Raw genomic sequence first — 21,644 nt, 5'->3', positions numbered from 1 at the left:
CATTAAGTTCTGAGCTCAAAATAGTGTCAAAGATTTTAGCTGTATGACCCTGGACAAGTCATTTAACCTCTATCTGCCTGCATTTTTCTCCTCTGTAAAATAGGAACAAAAATGAATACCTCCCTCTCATATTTTGTGGTGAGGATAAAATAAAGTAAAACATGCTCTGTGAAACTTAAAATGTTATAGAAATACTAGCTATTATTGTTATTAATAAATTTTAATAAAAGAAGGGAGAAGTAAATAGCTGAATATGTAAAAAAAAAAAAAAAAAAAAAAAAAGATAGAGATTCTATTCCAGAGAGTAGAAAGCTCTTTCACACATGATTGTATGATATAGCAAACAAACAGAAAGTAAAAAACAATAACAAAATTCCTATCATCTTATGTAGCATTAAGATAACCATGATGTCAAGAATAAGAGAAGGGCATTATCCTCTCTGTCATGATAAGAGATCATTTCTAGGATTATATTCAATTGCATGTTGCCACATTCTAGGAAGGACACTAATAGTATAGACAGTATTTAGAGACCAGGAATACAAGAGCAGAAAGGTGAAGGACTGGGAAGTACCTAAAGATATGAAAAAAAAAAATATATATATATATATGGAAAAAAAATTTGCAGAACAAAGAGGCTCAAATATTTGTTAGATTGTCATATGGTATAAAATTTAGCCTAAAATGAAAAAAAATCTGAGAAAGAAACAGGCACAGACTGAGAGACAGAGATGGAGAGATTAAAAAAGAGAGACAGAAAGAAACAGAGAGACAAAAGAGACAAAGTAAAAAATAATCTTAGAGAGAAAAAAATCCTAATATTTTGATCTATGTGAAAATGGTAAAATGATATAGACTGAATGGAAGATAGTGAGCTTTTCATTTCTGATGATATTCAAGTGGAGGCTATAGAACCTTTTGTCAAGAATACTGTGGAAGGTTTCTTATTTAGCTATGAGCAGGAATATGCTGGTAAATATTTAACAACTGGCTTTCTTGGGGGAGAAAGGACACATAATAAAGTTTTACAAGTAATCTGAATCAGAAACATGTTCATTTTCACTTTCTAAAGTTTAAATAATCAATAAAACAATAAATCAACCCCAGATTTGTAATGCTTGATGATTTCAAGATACACTGAAAATTTAACATTTAAGGATTGATAAGCAACAAGAGGACACAGTAAGTACTTAGTTAATGATTGGTGACTTGACCCAGCTTCCCTAAAGTAACTTCCCAGAGGTTCTTGGCTTTTCTCCTCAAATTCTTTTAAGTATACTAAGTGATATGTAGATATATTTTCTTTTCTCCAGGATTAGAACTCTATCTACTGAGCCACTTAGCCACCTATGGTAAAGAAGATTTGTTGTTATTGTTCCTTCAATAGTTATATTCCACACTATGCTCAAAGGGTTACTTTGATCCAGCAGTCTTACTACTGAGTCTGTATGAATGAAAAGGACCCACATGTACAAAACATGTGTAGCAGCCCTTTTTGTGGTTACAAAGAATTGGAAGTTGAGTGGATGCTCATCATTTGGGGAATAGCTTAATAAGTTATAGTATATGAATATAAAGGAATATTACTGCTCTATAAGAAATGATGAGCAGGTTGACCAGTAAAGTCTGTAAAGACTTCTATGAACTAATGCTGAACAGAACTAAGAGGTTTCCGGCCAAGATGGCTGTGTGGAGGCAGACAGCTGCTTGAGCTCCTCATTTTCTCTCAGAACTTACTTCATGACAAGCCTCAGACTTAATGCTTGACCCAGAAAGAAATCCACAAATAATTACCAAGAGAAGACATCCTTGAAAGTTGCCAAAAAAGGTCTGTGTTTGCTCGGGGGAGGGTCAATCAGACTGGGCACAGACTGAGAGCAGGCAAGCCAGAGCGAGACAGGCAGCTCACACAGCTCAGACCAGAGGGGGAGGGGTATGATCTCTGCCGTTTCTGGGAAAAAGACTTTTTCCCCAGTGTGGATACTCCCTCTTTGCAGCAAGCTAGGATCAGCAGAGAGGGTGTAAACACCGGAGGTGAAGATTAAAACCCCAGAAAGCCAGCATTTCTCAGAACCCGGCCACCCCCAACCCCAACTTGGACTGACTCAGTGCATTCTCAGAGCCTCAGAGCGCAGACTCAGTACAGTCATTGCTGTTCTGTTAGTGGTTCTCTGCTTCCCTACCCCCAGTCTGTAGAGGAAGCCCATTAACACCATCCAGCCCCATCCCCCCAAAAACAGACCTATTGTTTCTCTTGTCAATTTGTTTTCTTTGATTCCTACTCTGACAAAATGAACAAAAAATTCAAAAGGGCTCTAACCATTGACAGCTTTTGTATGGAGAGAGACCAGACTTCAAACACTGAGGAGACTAAAAACAGACTGTCCCCAGAGGAATCCCCTAAGGGGGATATGAGCTGCTCCTCAATACAAAAGAATCTCATAGAGGAAATCAAAAAGGCTCTCACAAGAGAGCTGGAAGAGAAATGGGAAAAGGAAAGGGAAGCTTGGCAAGAGAGCCTGGAGAAGTCATCCCATGCATTCAAAGAGAGAGTGGATAAAGAAATCAAATCATTGAGAAACAAGATTATTGAGCTGGAAAAGGTAAACAACTCCAAGGAAAACAGGATTAGTGAGCTGGAAAAAGAAAACAGCTCTCTAAAAAATAAAATGGATAAAATGGAAAAAAATTCCATAGAAGATAAAAACTCAATTGGACAATTACAAAGAGATATAAAAAAAAGTGAGTGAAGAAAATACATCATTGAAAATTAGACTGGAACAAGTAGGAATGAATGACTCAAAGAGAAACCAAGAGGTAGTCAAGCAAAATCAGAGAAATGAAACAATTGAAAAGAATGTCAAGGACCTTACTAGAAAGACAACAGACCTGGAAAACAGATCCAGGAGAGACAATTTGAGAATAATCGGACTCCCTGAAAAATGGGAGGAAAAAAAGAGCTTGGACACCATTTTCGAGGAAATTATCAAAGAGAACTGCCCAGACATTTGGAAACAGAGGGTAAAATAGACATTGAAAAAATCCATCGATCACCTACTGAAAGGGACCCTAAAATTAAAATGCCAAGAAATATAGTGGCCAAGTTCAAGAACCATCAGACAAAGGAAAAGATATTGGAAGCTGCTAGAAAAAAGCAATTCAGATATGGAGGATCCACAATAAGGATAAACCAAGATCTAGCAGTGTCCACATTAAAAGAACGAAGGGCCTGGAACATGATATTCCAAAAGGCTAAGGAACTTGGTATGCAGCCAAGAATAACTTACCCAGCAAGAATGAGCATCGTTTTCCAGGGAAGAAGATGGACATTTAACGAAATAAATGATTTCCATCTATTTTTGATGAAAAAACCAGACCTACATAAAAGGTTTGATCTTCAAATACAGAACTCAAGAGATTTCTAAAAAGGTAAAAAGAAATCTTGAGAACTATACTTCTGCCAAAAAAATATGTAAAGAACATATGTAAAATTTGTCTTAGAAACTAGAGGTGGAAAGGAAATTATATCATAAAAAAGTGTAAAGTGGTGGTACTACATCTCATGAAGAGGCAAAGGTAACCTATTATATCTGAGAGAAAGAAAGGAGGGAGATGAACATAGTATGTATTGAGATATTCGATTTATGGTGAAACTTCTTCCACTTCATTGAAAAGTGAAAGGGAAGGAGTAAGCTAAGGGGAAGAGAATACAGAAATTACGAGGGAAAGGGGTAAAATAAGGGGAGGATCTTTAAAGTGGGGGAGGGATCCTAAAAAGGGAGGGCTGTGAAAAGCAAGTGGTGTTCACTGGTTTAATACTGGGTAGGGGGGTAAGAGGGAAGGAAAGGGGAAAAGCATAAGCAGGGGTTAATAGGATGGCAAGCAATATAGAATTAGTCCTTATAACCATAAATGTGAATGGGGCAAACTGCCTCATAAAGAGGAAGCAGTTAGCAGACTGGATTAAAAGTCAGAATCCTACTATATGTTGTTTACAGGAAACACACCTGAAACAGGGTGATACATTCAAACTAAAAGTAAAAGGGTGGAGCAGAATCTGTTATGCTTCAGGCAAAACCAAAAAAGCAGGAGTAGCTATCCTCATCTCAGATCAAGCAAAAAAAAAAAAAATTTGATATCCTGCTAAAGGGCAGCATCAATAAGGAAGCAGTATCAATATTAAACATATATCCACCAAGTGATGCAGCATCTAAATTCTTAAAAGAAAAATTAAGAGAGCTGCAAGAGGAAATAGATAGCAAAACTATAATAGTGGGAGATTTCAACCTTGCACTCTCAGAATTAGATAAATCAAACCACAAAATAAATAAGAAGTCAAAGAGGTAAATAGAATACTAGAAAAGTTTGATATGATAGATCTTTGGCGAAAGCTAAATGGAGACAGAAAGGAATATACCTTCTTCTCAGCAGTTCATGGAACCTATACAAAAATTGATCATATACTAGGGCATAAAAACCTCAAAATCAAATGCAGTAAGGCAGAAATAGTAAATGCATCCTTTTCAGACCATAATGCAATCAAAATTACATTTAATAAAAAGCCAGGGGAAAATAGACCAAAAAATAATTGGAAACTAAATAATCTTATACTAAAGAATGATTGGGTAAAACAGCAAATCATAGACATAATTAATAACTTCACCCAAGAAAATGACAATAATGAGACATCATACCAAAATGTGTGGGATACAGCCAAAACAGTAATAAGGGGAAGTTTTATATCTCTACAGGCCTACTTGCATAAAATAGAGAAAGAGAGGGCCAACGAATTGGGCTTACAACTCAAATTGCTAGAAAAGGAACAAATTAAAAACCCCCAGACAAACACAAAACTTGAAATTCAAAAAATAAAAGGTGAGATTAATAAAATTGAAAGTAAAAAAAAACTATTGAATTAATTAATAAAACTAAGAGTTGCTTCTATGAAAAAACCAACAAAATAGACAAACCCTTAGTAAACCTGATTTAAAAAAGGAAAGAGAAAAAGCAAATTGTTAAGTCTTGAAAATGAAAAGGGTGAACTCACCACTAATGAAGAGGAAATTAGAACAATAGTTAGGAGCTACTTTGCTCAACTTTATGCCGATAAATTCTATAACTTAAATGAAATGGAAGAATACCTTCAAAAATATAGCTTGCCCAGATTAACAGAGGAAGAAGTAAATAGTCTAAATAGTCCCATCTCAGAAAAAGAAATAGACCAAGCTATTAACCAACTTCCTAAGAAAAAGTCCCCAGGACCAGATGGATTTACAGGTGAATTCTACCAAACATTTAAAGAACAACTAACTCCAATGCTATGTAAACTATTTGAAAAAATAGGGATTGAAGGAGTCCTACCAAATTCCTTCTATGACACAGACATGGTACTGATACCTAAACCAGGTAGATCGAAAACTGAGAAAGAAAACTATAGACCAATTTCCTTAATGAATATTGATGCTAAAATCTTAAATAAGATATTAGCAAATAAACTTCAGAAAATCATCCCCAGGATAATACACTATGACCAAGTGGGATTTATACTAGGAATGCAGGGCTGGTTTAATATTAGGAAAACTATTAGTATAATTGACCATATTAATAATCAAATTAATAAAAACCATATGATCATCTCAATAGATGCAGAAAAAGCATTTGATAAAATCCAACATCCATTCCTACTAAAAACGTTTGAGAGTATAGGAATAAATGGACTATTCCTTAAAATAATAAGGAGCATATATTTAAAACCTTCAGTAAACATCATATGTAATGGCGATAAACTAGAACCTTTCCCTGTAAGATCAGGAGTGAAACAAGGTTGCCCACTATCACCATTACTTTTCAATATAGTACTAGAAACTCTAGCCTTGGCAATAAGAGCTGAGAAAGAGATTCAAGGAATTAGAGTAGTAAATGAGGAAATCAAATTATCACTTTTCACAGATGACATGATGGCATACTTAGAGAACCCCAAAGACTCTGCTAAAAAGCTATTAGAAATAATTCAGAATTTTAGCAAAGTTGCAGGATACAAAATAAATCCACATAAATCCTCAGCATTTTTATACATTACCAACACAATCCAAGAGCAAGAGATACAAAGAGAAATTCCATTCAAAATAACGGTCGATAGTATAAAATATTTGGGAATATATCTACCAAAGGAGAGTCAGGAATTATATGAGCAAAATTACAAAACACTTGCCACAAAAATAAAGTCAGATTTAAATAATTGGAAAGACATTCAGTGCTCTTGGATAGGCCAAGCGAATATAATTAAGATGACAATACTCCCTAAACTAATCAATTTATTTAGTGCTATACCAATCAGACTTCCAAGAAACTATTTAAATAACCTAGAAAAAATAGCAACAGAATTCATATGGAGCAACAAAAGGTCGAGAATTTCAAGGGAAGTAATGAAAAAAAAAAATTAAGTGAAGGTGGTCTATCGGTACCTGATCTAGAACTATATTATAAAGCAACAGTCACCAAAACCATTTGGTATTGGCTAAGAAATAGACTAGTTGATCAGTGGCATAGGTTAGGTTCACAGGGCAAGACAGTGAATAAAAATAGCAATCTAGTGTTTGACAAACCCAAAGATCCCAAATTTTGGGATAAGAATTCACTATTTGACAAAAACTGCTGGGAAAACTGGAAATTAGTATGGCAGAAACTAGGCATGGACCCTCATTTAACACCACATACTAAGATTAGATCAAAATGGGTCCAAGATTTAGGCATAAAGAACGAAATCATAAATAAAGTGGAGGAACATGGGATGGTTTACCTCTCAGACTTGTGGAGGAGGAAGGAGTTTGTGTCCAAGGGAGAACTAGAGACCATTATTGATCACAAAATAGAAAATTTTGATTACACCAAATTAAAAAGTTTCTGCACAAACAAAACTAATGTAAACACGATTAGAAGGGACGTAACAAATTGGGAAAACATTTTTTACAGTTAAAGGTTCTGATAAAGGCCTCATCTCCAAAATATACAGAGAATTGACTTTAATTTATAAGAAATCAAGCCATTCTCCAGTTGATAAATGGTCAAAGGATATGAACAGACAATTTTCAGATGATGAAATTAAAACTATTTCCATTCATATGAAAGAGTGTTCCAAATCACTATTGATCAGAGAAATGCAAATTAAGACAACTCTGAGATATCATTACACATCTGTCAGATTGGCTAAGATGTTCCTGTCGGAACAAATAAGGATGAATGTTGGAGGGGCTGTGGGAAAACTGGGACCCTGATGCATTGTTGGTGGAGTTGTGAAAGAATCCAACCATTCTGGAGAACAATCTGGAATTATGCCCAAAAAGTTATCAAAATGTGCATACCCTTTGACCCAGCCATACTACTACTGGGCTTATATCCCAAGGAAATACTAAAGAAGGGAAAGGGACCTGTATGTGCCAAAATGTTTGTGGCAGCCCTTTTCATAGTGGTAGAAACTGGAAAATGAATGGATGTCCATCGATTGGAGAATGGTTGGGTAAATTATGGTATATGAATGTTATAGAATATTATTGTTCTATAAGAAATGACCAACAGGAGAAATACAGAGAGGCTTGGAGAGACTTACATCAACTGATGCTGAGTGAAATGAGCAGAACCAGAAGATCATTATACACTTCAACAATGATACTGTACGAGGATGTATGCTGATGGAAGTGGATATCTTCAACATAGAGAAGAGCTAATCCAATTCCAATTGATCAATGATGGACAGAATCAGCTACATCCAGAAAAGGAACACTGGGAAATGAGTGTAAACTGTTATTTTTACCTTCTGAATCCAATTCTTCCTGTGCAACAAGAAATTCGGTTCTACACACATATATTGTATCTAGAATATACTGTAATATATTTAACATGTATAAGACTGCCTGCCATCTGGGGGAGGGGGTTGGGGGAGGAAGGGAAAAAAATCTGAATAGAAGTACGTGCAAGGGATAATGTTGTAAAAAATAACCCATGCATATGTACTGTCAAAAAAAAAAGTTATAAAATAAAATAAAAATTAAATTTAAAAAAAAAAGAAAAATGAACAGAACTAAGAGAACATTGTACACAATAACAATTAGATTATGTGATTGATCATCAATTGTGATGGATTTGGCTCTTTTCAACAATGAGGTGATTCAACACAATTCCAATAGACTTGGGATGAAAAATGCCATCCACATCCAGAGAGAAAACAATGGAGATTGAATGTGGATCGAAACATAATGTTTTCCCTTTTTTATTGTTTGTTTGCTTGTTTTTTTTCTCATGTTTCCTCCCACCTTTTTTATCTGATTTTTTCTTTCATAACATGACAAATATGAAAGTATGTTTAAAAGAACTGTACATGTTTAAGCTATATTAGATTGCTTGCTCTCTTAGGCAGGGGAGAAGATAAGGGAGAGAGAAAAATTTGGAACACAAAGTTTTATAAAATGAATGTTGAAAACTATCTATAGTTATATTTTGAAAAATAAAATACTATTGAGAAAAAACAAAGCAAAACAAATATACATATGTGTGTGTGTGTGTCCCATTCTTCATGACCCCATGGACCATACTACCCACTGAATTTTCCTGGCAAAGAAACAGGAAGAATTTCCTTTTCTCCTTGATTAACAAAAATAGAGGCTAAGTGACTTGCCCAGGATCTCAGACTAAGTATCTAAGATTGGACTTTAGCTCAAGGGGTAGGATTTGAATCCAATCACTACTAGCTTGGAATGCAGTGTGCTTTCCAGTATATCCCACCATGTCATTAATGGCAGCATGTATACTCTATTCTATAGTTTTTTTTTTTTTCTCATGAAATAGATATGCAGCCCATACAAGTGCTGAATACTGACAAACTTCCATTCTCAGAGGTGAGTCAAGTTCCCAGAAATAGGCTGCCTTCATCTCCCCAAAGTTATACAAACTGAGGTGAGGGGGATTTTCTAATGCCATTAGTTCAATTATCTCAATTATTGAGAATTATGTACTCCACCAATTTTAAGTATTTTTGGAAAAGAGTATTTACTAAGGTAGTGAATTAAAAACAGTTTCAAATTGTCTGTGACACATTTTCCTATAAGTATATAGAAGTTATTATTTTAGTAATTTGTTTCAAAAAAGGAAAGTGATCATTTTGTGAGGTTGTATATAACTTTACTCAACAAAGTCATCATTGCCATCTATTTTTCTTGGTTGGACCATTTCAAAGGAATGTGAGATATACCAGCTTCAAGAAGTGATTAGAAGCCTTATTAAAGAGAATGAGAGTCAATGAAATGAAGGCACCTAGAACAGATAGATTTCTCAGGTAGTTTATTTGAAAGTTGGAGGAAATATATCAGAGTAGGGATGCTCAGATTAAGTGAGAATTTTTTAATAATATTTTATTTTCTAAATACATGCAAAGATAGTTTTCTACTTTCAGAACCTTGTATTTCATTTTTATTCCTCCTCCCAACCCATAGACAGCAAGCAATCCAATATAGATTAAACATGTGCAATTCTTCTAAACATATTTCCATATTGATCATACTGTGCAAGAAAAATCAGATCAACAGGGGAAAAAATCACTAGAAAGAAAAAAAAATCAAACAATAATAACAACAAGGCGAAAATACCAAGAGTAGGCAAGAGTAGAAAAAAGTTCTTAGCCAATGAACTAAATTTGATTTACCAGCTGATAATACCCCGAAAAAGTTGATTGCATGACCCTATAATGTAGGAGAAGAGACAGCCTTCTATAATGGGTACAGGTTGATCTTAGAATGGGTCCTAGACCAATATCTAATACATTCTCAATTTGTGGCCATGGGCATGTCATAACAATTCTTAGTGGTCCAGGCAACTCTGAAGCGTAAGAGGCAAGGAAGAAAGAATAATCATGGATTTAGGTAGAAATTAAAGAAAGAACTATGATAGAAACAATATAATTCAAATTTTAACAAAATAAAAATCTCTTCCTGGTGGTATATTGGCATGGCTTTAATCTATTTTATGTTCTCAAATAAAGCCAAAGTTATGGCAGCACTGACTGTACAAATCACCTGCATCAATCAATGAGCTTCTTCAGATGGACCATTTATATCAAGTAATGGAGTTTAAGGAAGAATTAGAATAAATTATGGCAGGAAACATGTGGACAGCTGATGAATTCATCATAATCACTGCCAAGCTAATTAATATCCATTAAATAATAAAATCATTCACAATGTTGAGAGAACTCGTGTTGCCTAAATATTTTTCAAATGTACACTACTGCTCAATTTTTAAAAAATAAAGATTTATTGTTTAAGATCCTAGTTTTCTTATAAGACAAAGGATAATCTTTCAATCTATGAATTAATACAAAATTATAAAATTAATATAAACACTTAGTAGACTTATAGAGTCATGCTAAATATTAATCAGGTCTATGTCTCAATCATTTATTTTGAACAGCAAGAGTTTTTGGGGAGGTTATTTCTTAAAATAATTGTGCTGAAACATTTTGGAAAGCTGGATGCTAAGTTAATATTATACATGGAAATGTTATTATTATTTTATGTATCTTAATCATCCATTCTTGGCCCCTTCTCTTTATTTAAAAACAATTCAGTAGAGAAAGGCAAAATTTTTCAGTTTGTTTTTGGTGCCTTTTTATTTAAATACCTCCAATTAGTCTGATGAATCTATGATTTCTTCAATGTGTATATTCATTGTATCACTGTTGCTCTTAACCTCTCAGTGGCCCCAAGCAACTCTCAAAGCTTCAAGTTACAGATGAATTTGGATGATATCAGTGGAAGGTATTTCTGCATAAGGAATTCCTAAACCAATAAAATATAAATCTGGAGCTCCCTGAAAAACAGAAGAGGGAAAAAAAGGAGGGGTGTGAATTTAAGAGATTATAAAGCTCAATTCCTTCATTTTAGAGAAAAAAGGAACTGAGGCATAGGTAACTAATTGTTTGATTTGTATAACTATTTTATATACCTATATACCCTATATTTATGTATACTTATAAATCTCATTAAAAGTTCGTGAGCCAAAAATGGGTCACAATTATAAAAAGTTTAAGTAGCCTTGTACTAAACAATCTCCCAAGGTTGCTACCAGTTCTAAAATTCTAAAACGATGCAAAAGTCAGCAAACATTCATGACTGATTAAAAACATCAATAAGCCCTAGGATCATGCTCTCCTAAGTGGTAAGAATTCATCTGGTCCACTGCATCTTCCTTGAGCCAGATCCAGACTTCTTCCCATACCTCCTTACCATTTTGCTTTGCGCAAATATAACCTATTCCATCTCTGACTTTAGGACAAATAAGCAAATCAATCTTACAATTGTTTCTCCCCATATTAAAACACCCTTCTTGAGTCAACATTTCCCTGTTACTTGACTAATCACTTCCTCTCATTAGACTGCAATCTCCTTGAGGTCAAGACAGTGCCCTTCTTCACTTTATGTATTTCCATATTTAGAAATAATTATTTGTTGTCAAAACATTAAATCAACAATTAAAATTTATGCCAGCAACCATGCTAAGTATTTATTTCTTCATTGGAATAGGTAAAGTAGGAAGAATAAAATATTCTTTAAAAGTTATTTCTATATTCCTATATAAGTACCAATGCTAGTCATGATGAAAATTGTGTTTTAGAAGGAATTAAAATTCATAAACTTTTATTAAATATACTTAACCATGTGTATGGTAGTGTCCAAAGTGATAGAAAAACAAAGATGAAAAATGGAATAGGTCTTGCCCTCAAGGAGCAACCCTTAGCCTGGAGGAGAGAAGACTTTAGAAAGGAGAGAAAAATGTCTCCAAATATGTGAAGAGCTGACATCTGGAAGAAAGATTCAGCTTATTCTGATTCACCCCACAAGGCAAAGCTAAGAGCAAAATGTAGAAGTTACAGAGGAAATATTCTGTTCAGTATAAAGAAAAACTTTCTGAGTTCTCCAATGGAGAATAAACTACCTGAGAAGGCAGGACGCTACCTGTTATTGGAGACTATGTTAGTGGATGCCATATCACCACATTTACAGGGTATTGTAGTAGGAATCCACTTGTCCACACAACCCTAAATTAGACAATAATTGGAACATTTGAGAAATTAAAGTTTAAAGACATAGATGTGGGATTATGTGCCTGTAAAATGAAGAGACTGGAAATGCTAATCATTAAAATTCCTTCCAATCCAATACTATGGTGATAGAGTGAATGACCTCTGCAAAAAAATTAATATATAATGAATTTGAATGTTCAAATATAGTTATAGGACTGGAGGTATTCTTGTCTTGTAACCTCATCCCTTCATTACTTCTTTCCTTTTTTTTTAACTACTTTTCTACCCTGCTCCTTCTCAGTCCTTAAATCTTTTATTTGAAATCCCATTGCCCTATGTGGCACATCTTCACCCAAAAGAAAAACGATTTTCTGAAGAACTCCAAAGGTTCCTGGGGATATTATCATCAGGAAAGTATGAAAATATTTGTATTATTTGCCTGGAATCTTTTCTCCTCCGTATCACTTTCCTTGGAGGCATTCAGAGAAACAGTGTCTTAGAATGGAAACTTTAGTGTTAGGGATCTAAAAGGTGTAAGGGACATTAGTGGCCATGAGCCCAAGCACATCATTTTATAAATGAGGAAACTTAAGGGTTATCCAGCTTTCTAAGAGTATTAATTTTTTTTGTTTCCCCAGCACTTAGCATAGTATGTGGCAAGTAGTTATTGCTTTTAAAATATTTATTGATTCTCTGACTTACTAATTGGCATCTCAGTTCAGTCCAAATCTTCCTGATTTCTTACATCCAAGCCTCTGAATACCTACCAGAATCTCTTAAATTTGGTACCCTGTGATAAAGCCCTTAAAACTTCTTAATTTTGCTTCTGTAATTTTTAAGCTGAAGATATATATTAAAGAACAATGTCATTGAGATGTTTTGAGGTTTGTTTTTTTATGACCCAGGAGGCAAGATTCATTTCATTATCTTTCTTACTTTCTATTGCATTTGTTTCATTAAAAAATATGCTATAAACCCAGGATCTTTGATCATACATTATTTTCCACAAGACAGTCTGGACTAAGTTTTAATAAACACTGACTAAGCATAAACAATATGCTAACTATTACTCAAAATACAAACTCCATTTTGGGTATTATACCATGGATCATACATCTGAAAAGTCTTAATTAATGTTTTCTTTGATCAAATAGAATGTAAATTAATTTCTCCAACCTAAACCTTAAATTTACCAAGCTAAGAACTTACTTTCAACTCATGAATTTTGAACCTGTTTAATTTCATATTTGAATAAAAATAATAAAACAAGTTTCAACTTCAAACAATCACTTATATCCAGAGTTAAAGGGTAATTTAAAAAGAATTCTAAAGTAATGTCAAACATTTAAAGAAAAATTAACCTTTTGATAAGTAAAGGGTAAACTAATAAATAGATTTATTTTATCAGGCTAAATTTGCAATGATTTTATAATGCTTAGTACCAATGCTTACCATCATACATTTGTTTTTTATCAAACTTGCTTCTTTCTAGGAGTTAATCCTTAGAAGGTATGAAGGGCACTTTTCTTCAGCCAAGCACCTCAGAGGCTTCTTTCCTCGGCTCATGAAATGACCTTTAGAAAATGATTTATTGAATTCATATAAAGTACAGTGTCCTTTAGTGGGTTTTCTTCTTCTGGAAAAGGTAGGAATTTGGGCATAAGTCCATTAAATCCCCTTCAAGATATCAGTATTAGTATCAAATATTTATTATTATCATCATTATTTATAAATTAAAGCCATTGGAAGATTTACCTTTGTCAGTACAGAATTTTTGTTGTTGTAGTAGTATTTTAGAGAGCAAAATCTCTCCTTTGTGCCACTGAATTTTTTGTATTTGATCTTGTGGGTTATTTACTTGATTATTCTAGGTTTATTTTGTTTTGTTTTGTTTTTTTCTCTAATGAAATAAGGTATATTGAATACTTGATCCAAAAGTCTCATTGTTTTGTCAAATTTATTTCACCTGAATAAAAATCAAACTCAATAATTAAATAGGACAGATTTATCCTACTGGCAATTTTCTGTTTCATCATACTAACAATTTTTGCCTTCTTAGTTTTTATTTATCATGTCATTAGTGATCAAATTCATTAATACACAATGACAGTCACTAATAGACCAGTACATAACATTCTGCTAAATTACCTGCTATCTTATTAGCAATTTTCATTTTACATTAGAAACGTGTGGTTTGGCTTATACCATTTGATATATTTCTACACCAGCCAACAACTTTTTTGGCCTGATGTTTTAATTAGTGACAGGCTACAGAATACAATTAATCATTGAATCTGCCATGAAAAATGAAGACAAAAATTAAAGTGTAAAAATTATGCTGATGCCACAATTTTCTTTACAAAACTTATTATTTGAGGTTCAACAATAATAATGAACAAACTACTTACATTGCCCCAAATGTTTTTTTTTTTCACTTACCTCTATACTTCTGCACAATCCCTTTCAATTCACTTCCTCTTTTTATCACTGTTATCTTAGATTTCTTTAAGGTTCAAGCAAGCTATATCCTATGCAAAGTCTTTCCTGATTTCCCTTGTGGTCAGCATTCTTTTCCTCCTCAAATTATGTTGTACTTAATATGTTTCTTTACATATTTCTTCTTCTAGAAGAATATAAATACATTGAAGGCCCATGGCTATTTTTTATTTTTTAGTCTTTACATCTTTGGTTCTTGACCCAATCTCTTATACAGAGTAAGACCTTAATGTTTTCATTTTTGATTGAAATGAAAAGAAAAGAAAACACAATTTTAATGGCCAGCAGCAGCTTTACTATCTTCATATATGCATAAAATGACCTTAAGGGATTTTAATACCAAAAGTCACTTCTCAGAGATGATTTATGTTCATTCACTGAGTCAATTAAAATTTACACAAATTTTAAGGATATAAGATATTTACAAAGCTGTTTGTGCAAATAATTTTCATGAAATTATGTTTGAGTCTAATATAGCATGAACATAGTGAAAATGATAAACACAGAAGCTGTTCTCGGAGCTTAATTTTTAAATCTTTAGTTCTTTGGAAAGTTAGCAAAGGAGATATAACTCTCTCTCTCTCTCCATATATATATATATATATATATATATATATATATATATATATATATATATATATACATATATATATATATGTATATATAGATATAGATAGACAGAGACAGAGACAGAGACACAGAGAGACAGAGACAGAGAGAGAGACAGAGAGAGAAAAAGAGTGAGAGAGAGAAAGAGGGAGGAAGGGAGAGAAAGAAAAAGGGAAAGAGAAACAAAGAAAGATAGAGAAAGACAAATATAGAGACAGAAATATGTGAAAAAAGGATTTGTATATGGAAAGAAAGGGGATAAATCTAAGGATGACAAGTGAAGCCATTTCACAGCAATGCATTCACAGGAGACAGTAAGCAGCACCTCTCATTCTCATGAAAAGAAAAAACGAATACAGAAACCTGAAGGTTTGACTGTTTTTCTTACAAATTCAAGAGAATTGTTGCTTTTGATGCTGCAACTGACACTGGAATTTTTAGTAAGCCCTAATCAATCATATCTCTTGAAAGCAGCTATTACAATATAATATGAAAGTGTTACTATGTGACATGAACTTTCCTAAAACCAGCCCTGACAGCAGCTATCTCTAAGGGCACCCATTTTCTTTCTCTTTGCATGAGAGCAAAGTGGTAGAATTTAAATGTTTCAAAGTTCACAAAAAGGAGTGGTGGTAGTGATATTTTTCACTATATAGTTTAATCTGAATGTATGGGATGCGTATTTTGTAAATAATATTTGCCAACTAGATTGATACACATAAAATAAATATTCCCTTTTAAAGGCTATCAGGGAAAAGGTAAAAATGTATTTGAAGATGGAAAAAAAAAAGAATTGCAAAGTGGTTCTTACTTTCATGAATTTTATACATGGTTTATTCTTCACTATGCAGTAAAAATAGGCCAAGCTTAGTTTAACAGAAAGTATTTATCAGAGGTAGCAGGTACAGAAGAAAAGGAGTATAAAGAAAAGTATTCTAGTTTCCAACCCTAACATATTGGTTAATTTTGGTCAGAGATTACAAGCTTTCTCAATATCCATACAATAGGTATAATAATACTTGTGCTACTTACCTCAAAAGGCAACAGAGAAGGAGAATCTTAAAAGCTTAATCTAAATGTAAACTGTTATTCCTTATTTTACCTCAGTTATTTGGGGGAATAAAAATGAAAATCTTTTTAAAGATTTTTGTGGTGTATGTATGTGTGCACATATTGCATAAATCACCCATTTATCTGCCCTCATATCTATGTCCTGACAGCAAAGATGTGATCTAATTTTTTTGGTCTCTTTCTCATTCTTTACATAATAACATGTATGTGTGAATATTTTCTTTCCTTTTTTGTACCAGGAATTTAATCACTAAATCAAGGGAGAAAATTATATATAATTATCAAGACCTTATATTAGTAATCACACCAGAAGAACACAATGAAATTAGGCTTAAATTAAAGTATTATTTGATATTTGCTGGTGATTTTGATTTGTTTTATTTTAAAAGAATTTCTTCAATCAAATCAATTAAATGTAATGAATTTGGAAAAAATGCATAATCTCCTATCTCTTCTTGCAGTGGAGGGTTAAATCAGAAATTGTGGGTCTACATTAGTAATATTGGTTTTTAAAAAAAGGAACTGGGTTTGAGTTTTGCCAATCTATTATCTTACATTATAATATTTAGTTTAATAACAACTTAATATAACATTTCAACTTAGAAAATATTAAATTATAAAAAGTAAAGTTTATAATTGAGATGAGTTAACTTACAATATGATTAATTATTTTTCCTGTAATGAATATTTCTTAGCATTTTTTACTTTGACAGACACATGAAATTATTTTGGCAAACTCAAGGTAAAAATCAAAGAGATGAAGAAATAGCAATAACAAAAATATTACAGTGGAATTTCACTTTATTGCTGAAAATATTGTAAAAAACAATTTGCATGTATCTCATTTAATATTATAACCCTCATTGGTAAATATTATACCACCATTACTGATAAATTGGGACTGAGAGAACAAATCAAAATCATCACAAATATCAAACAATACTTTAAGCCAAATTTCATTATGCTCTCCTGGTTTGATTACTAATATAAGATTTTGGTAATTATATATAATTTTCTCCCTTGATTTCAAATCATCCAATAAAGTCCTGGAAAAGCTGGAAAGGCTCTTAGAAGCTAGCAACTGCAAGGCTCTAATTCTAGAGATGAGGAAACTGAGGCCCAAGGAAGTTAAATGTTTTGCTCAAACAACAGATGTGGGATTTGAACTCAGATTGGCCTCTGAGTCTGATTCTAGCCATTATAGTTTATCATTCCTCTTATATTTCATTAAAACATTAAAACAACAAACTTACTTATCATTAATGAAATTTCCAACATTAGTTTGTTCATTCTAAATGACTAATCTATAATTATCTAAGACTATCTCTACTTACAAAGTGAATTGACGAAAGGAGTCACAAACAGTTTTAGATTCCTTACCCAGATACTTTAAACAATATACTTATCTGAATTATTTGGATGGCAGTCTTCAATTATTATTGTTTTTCAGTGTAGATAGAGAACCATAACCAATTGTTCCCTTAATACTTATTGTATAGTGTATAGGAACACATTTGAGAGAATAAATAAGTGCGGCAGGTTTTTTTTTTCATTTTTCTTATTATGTATCACATTGCCTCCTATTTTTCTTTTTTTTCAATACTTCAAAACACTTCTGATTTTACCAGTATAAGTACATGCTACACTGACACAGACTATAACCCCTTCTATGCTTCACATTTATAGAGAACTTTAAAGTCTACAAAATATTTCATGTGCCTTATTTTGTTTGATCAGCATAGTGATCTTAAGAGCTAAGTTTAAAGTTACTGTGCCATTTTTCAGGTGAAGATACCAAAGTTCAAGACAAGTTAAGTGAGTTATATATGGTCCCACACACCAGATGTCAGAAGTGGGATTTGAACACAGTCTCTTTGCTTCCCTAGTCAAATGCTGTTTTGTTATTGTTGTTTTGTTTTGTTTTGTTTTCCAAATTGCCTCCTTAAGGGTAAGACCATTTTATTTTCACTTTTTTTCCAGTTTCCAACATCTAAAATAATTCCATACACATAAGGAGATATTATGACATAAAATTTAGAGTCACATTCTGATTCTGTTCTGCTACTTAATAGTTTTTTGACCTTAGGGGAATCATTTAATTACTCTTGGTCTTAGTTTCCTTATCTGTAAAATGAAAGAATTGGACTCCATGGATTCTTAGGCATCTTTAAGGTCTAAATTGATGATTCAGTAGTTATGAACCTTGTAGTAAGTGTATTTATTACCTTGAAAAGATTTGTATCCAAAATACTTAATACCCAACAGCCAGCCTTCTAAATGATAAATATCTTTCAGCTTACTTATGCTACCTGCAGGATAATAGACTAATTTTGCCATTGTTCTATGAGTAAAACCTCTATAATTTTTTCTTTTAAATATATGTATTAGTATATTTTATTTTTTGCATCATATTCATTTCCAAATGTATTTGTTCCCCTAGGAAGCCATGTTTGAAAACAAAAACCAAAAAAAAAAGGAAAAAAATATTTTTAGCAAAAATATTAGCTGTCTGAAAGTATATATGACATCCTCAAACCATCATCCCCTCACCTTCTGAAGAAGAGCAAAATAGAGTGTGAGCGAGAGCGAGAGAGAGAGCGAGAGAGAGAGGGAGAGAGGGAGAGAGGGAGAGAGAGAGAGAGAGAGAGAGAGAGAGAGAGAGAGAGAGAGAGAGAGAGAGAGAGAGAGAGACCCATTTTCTATTCCCTATAACTAAGAGTGGCCATCATTACTGTACAGCATTAAATTGGAATCTTCTGGGAGAAGAGCAAGTGTTCTATTTACTTTATTGTAATCATTTTGTATTTATATTTCTATTTGCTTCACTCTGGAGCATTCATATATTTCCCTCCCTGAATTTTCCTAAATTTTCATTATCAAGCATTCCTAAAAAAATTAGTGATTTTATTTTACATTCACATATTACAATCGGTTTAAGCATTTTGCAATTTTTGGAGAAATCTTTATAAAAAGGAGAAATATTAACAATTGCATTCTGCAAGTACAACCTTTGGAAAGCTAGAATTATCTCCACACCAAGGTGAAGCATGGTATTCCATTTTATTATAAATAAATAAGTGAAGTTTTATTAAACTTTAGTGCATATCATGCCTCTTATCTTTTTACTACCAAATTACACAGAGCTCATACTTCTCATAATATAATTTGGAAATATTCTTGTTTCTGCAATAATGCATTTTGAGGTATGCTTTAATTTTCCCTATGTATTGGTACTGACTGACATGTTAATTTTCTTCATTAAAAACTACCGTTTTATTGAGAGCTTTGCCTGAATGATTCCCCTCTTTGAAAAAAGTCTAGGAAATGCTACTTTGTTCAGCATACTGTGTCTCAATGTGCAATAATAGTACTATAATTGCATTTCTCTAAATGGAGAATCATTTATTCATTCAATAAATCATCATTAGTATTTTATTTCATCTTCTTTTGCCTGTCAGTGTTTTCTTCATCATATAAAGTAAGCAGCTACAGTAAATATATGTCAAATAAATTGTTTTAAATGCAGAAAAAAATTAAAATGAGTTTTTAATCCAAGGAATTTTAAATGCTAGTCCCCAGTGAAATTTCAAGAGAAGAAATACCATAAGACAGGTAAAACCAAGGGGAGTTTCTATATCACTCTGAATGAAAAACCCAGAGTTCTGGAAGTCAAATAGACATGCAGATGCAAAAGAGGTTACCTTTCTTTTCAAAAGCATCCTCCTGGGAAATACCTCTTCTAGCAGTGTTTGTGGAATGGTGCCTGAACAAAGCTAATTGTTTTGCCCTAGTCTGATCCCCTTGGGAGCCCACTGTGAAGGTAATATCATAGTCAATATTTCTAGGACATTATTTAATATACAGCCATACATGACAATATAGGAAAAAAATGGAAATTTAGAGAAATATGACAAGGTTTTGGCTAGTCCAAATTGTGAACACAATATTTTACCCTTGATTGATTTGGAACATATGTAAAACATAACTTCTTTTAAAAGGAAATATTACAAATGTAATAGTTCTCAAGGGATATAGGTTTGTTGGAATTTCCTCTCCTCTTTATCTCCTTTACTTACCTGCTTATTTCTTACATAGTTAAAACTAAAAAGTTTTCCTAGAGTGGAAACTTTCATATTACCTTGGATCTGTGGCCTCAGAAAAAAAGTAGACAAGCAGTGAGAGGTAACCTTCAAATATATAGATGATAGTTCTAAAAGTGTTGGGGAAATTTGAGTCTTCTCACAATGACTTAGTAATAGATCTGGGTATTAATTTGAGCAACATTTACCAAGATAATATCACATGAAATATAGACAATCTCTTTTTACTAATTTTTATCTAGAATTTCTCCTTTCTTATTTCTCATTTGGCTTTATAAAAAAGAATGCAGAATTTTGCTTTTTATTTCCTCATTTTCAAGAGGAAAAAGTTTTAGTATATGCTTAGGCCTTGATTATTCATAGTAATATGGAAAGTTAAAACTTTAGATAACTAAAAGTACATCTAAAATGATTTATACATCTCTTTGTAACAAGGTGGTTATACTTACATTTGCCTAAGAGTGGGTTTCTGACGTTCTGGGAATTTGCTAATTTCATAATGATAAAAATATGCTGTGTAGACCTGACATGGGATTCTGAGGACCTAATCCTTTTCCAATCCTCCTTTTTTCCTCAATTCTTTCTTGCACCATACCCTTTGACCCAACAGTGGTACTACTGGGCTCATATCCCAAGGAAATACTAAAGAAGGGAAAGGGACCTGTATGTGCCAAAATGTTTGTGGCAGCCCTTTTTGTAGTGGCCAGAAACTGGAAAATGAATGGATGTCCATCAATTGAAGAATGGTTGGGTAAATTATGGTATATGAATGTTATGGAATATTATTGTTCTGTAAGAAATGACCAACAGGAGGAATACAGAGAGGCTTGGAGAGACTTGAATCAACTGATGCTGAGTGAAACAAGCAGAACTAGGAGATCATTATACACTTCAACAATGATACTGTATGAGGATGTATTCTGATGGAAGTGGATATCTTCAACATAGAGAAGAGCTAATCCAATTCCAATTGATCAATGATGGACAGAATCAGCTACATCCAGAAAAGGAACACTGGGAAATGAGTATAAACTGTGAGCATTTTTTGTTTGTTTGTTTGTTTTTTTGTTTTTCTTCCCAGATTATTTTTACCTTCTGAATACAATTCTTCCTTTGCAACAACAACAACAAAATTTGGTTCTGCACATATATACTGTACCTAGGATATACTATAAGATATTTAATATGTATTGGAATGCCTGCCATCAAGGGGAGGGGGTGGAGGGAAGGAGAGGAAAAATTGGGACAGAAGGGAGTACAAGGGATAATGTTGTAAAAAAAAATTACCTATGCTTATG

The 21,644-nt window shown here is 33.0% G+C and overlaps 1 long non-coding RNA gene across 1 annotated transcript in view; it reads right to left on the bottom strand.

The window, feature by feature from the left end:
• The window catches only part of LOC141541227 (uncharacterized), a 36,706-nt gene that overhangs the window by 12,937 nt on the left and 2,125 nt on the right, over window positions 1–21,644 (bottom strand). The window contains exon 3 of the long non-coding RNA XR_012481699.1: window positions 10,669–10,857. This is a non-coding gene — a long non-coding RNA (uncharacterized LOC141541227). The remainder of the gene's footprint in view (window positions 1–10,668; window positions 10,858–21,644) is intronic.

The sequence above is a fragment of the Sminthopsis crassicaudata genome, chromosome 4 (genome assembly GCF_048593235.1).
Source record: "Sminthopsis crassicaudata isolate SCR6 chromosome 4, ASM4859323v1, whole genome shotgun sequence".
In the NCBI taxonomy this organism is placed as follows: Eukaryota; Metazoa; Chordata; class Mammalia; order Dasyuromorphia; family Dasyuridae; genus Sminthopsis; species Sminthopsis crassicaudata.
This window is presented reverse-complemented; position numbering and strand designations above follow the sequence as displayed.